This window comes from Neopelma chrysocephalum, unplaced genomic scaffold (genome assembly GCF_003984885.1).
Source record: "Neopelma chrysocephalum unplaced genomic scaffold, ASM398488v2 Primary Assembly neopelma1_69224, whole genome shotgun sequence".
Lineage (NCBI taxonomy): Eukaryota > Metazoa > Chordata > Aves > Passeriformes > Pipridae > Neopelma > Neopelma chrysocephalum.
In genome coordinates this window covers 1-1,446 of record NW_020908223.1, presented here as the reverse complement: position 1 = coordinate 1,446, position 1,446 = coordinate 1, and the positions used below count along the sequence as shown (strand labels likewise).

At 68.4% G+C, this 1,446-nt stretch overlaps 1 long non-coding RNA gene across 1 annotated transcript; it reads right to left on the bottom strand.

The window, feature by feature from the left end:
• Window positions 1-48: 48 nt before the first annotated feature.
• Window positions 49-1,168, bottom strand: LOC113979298. The gene is made up of 3 exons (XR_003537828.1): window positions 1,052-1,168; window positions 793-923; window positions 49-355 (listed from the first exon to the last, which is right to left on the bottom strand). It is a non-coding gene; the product is annotated as an uncharacterized LOC113979298 (long non-coding RNA).
• Window positions 1,169-1,446: the final 278 nt, after the last annotated feature.

Sequence of the window (1,446 nt, the reverse complement as noted above, 5' to 3'; positions counted from 1 at the left end):
GCTCCCGGCTCGGTTCCCGCGGCGGAGGAAGCGGCGAGGCCCGGCCCCGACCCCAAAAAGGCTTTATTGGCGCCTCTCACAGTGCAGCGAATTCGGGGGGGGGGGCGGAAAACGCCCCCCCCCCTTTGGTCCCGGGCAGGGGAAGGGGAAGAGGAAGCAGCGAGGAAGGGCAGGAGGATGAGGAGGATGAAGGGGCGGCCGGGGGGGCTCAGCGCGGGTCGGGGTCGCCCCCCAGCACCCGCCACTGGAACACGCTGGTGTCTTTGCCCCCCAGGGACACGAGGTGCCCGTCGTCGTGGGTGAACCGCACGTTGGTCACGTGGCTGCCGTGGCCCCCGTACACGTGACTGGGAGCCTGCGGGGACAGGGGGGGTCATACGTGTTCATACGTGTTCATGTGTGTTCATACACAGTCATACAACGCACACTCATGGCCCCCGTACACGTGACTGGGAGCCTGCAGGGACAAGGGGGTTCATACATGTTCATACGTGTTCATACATGTTCACACATGGTCATACAACACACACACGTGGTTCCTGTACACCCGAACCCCCCGACCCCCAAACTGGGTCTAGGACTCCCCCTGACCCCCCCTCCCCAGCTTGGGGTGGGCACAGGGGCACTGGAACAGGATAAGTCTGGACCCCCTGAGCCCCCAAATCACCCCCCCACGGGGTCTGAGCTCCCCAAACCCACCTTGGGGCGGGCGCAGGGGGACTGGAACAGGATAAATCTGAACCCCCCAGCCCCCCAGAGACCCCCCACCCCCCCAGAGCCCCCCAAACCCACCTTGGGGCGGGCACAGGGGTACTGGAACAGGTGAACTTTGCAGAAGTCGTCGGCCACGGCCACGACCCTCTCGCCGTGGGAGCGGCACAGGGAGTTGATGTCGGTGCCGTCGGAGCCGTCGGGCCACACCCCTGGGGGGGGGGGGAAAGGGGGGTCAGGGGGACCCCCAAACACCCCTCCTGTCCCCCCAAACACCCCTCCTGTCCCCCCAAACACCCCTCCTGTCCCCCCCCACCCCGCGGGCCCCCCCCGGACCCACCGAAGACGTGGAAGCCCAGCACACAGGTGTAGGACGCCCATTCCCGGTCCCGGCTCTCGAAGCGGTTCCGGAGCAATTTGCAGCCCCCGGCCACGTCCCCTGCGGGATGGGGGGCGGTGAGACCCCCCAAAAAATCCATGAGCCCCCCCCAAAATCCATGGGGGGGGCGGTGAGACCCCCAAAATCCATGGGGGCTGAGGGGCAGGGGGTCCCCAGCAGGGTCGGGGGGTCCCAACAGGGTCAGAGGGTGTCCCCCAGCCCCCCCCCCCCGGTGCCCCCCAGCCCAGGGGGTCCCAGCAGGATCAGGGGGGTCCCAACAGGATCAGGGGGTGCCCCCCAGCCCAGGGGGTCCCAGCAGGGTTGGGGGGTGCCCCCAGTCCCCCCCAGCCCCCCCC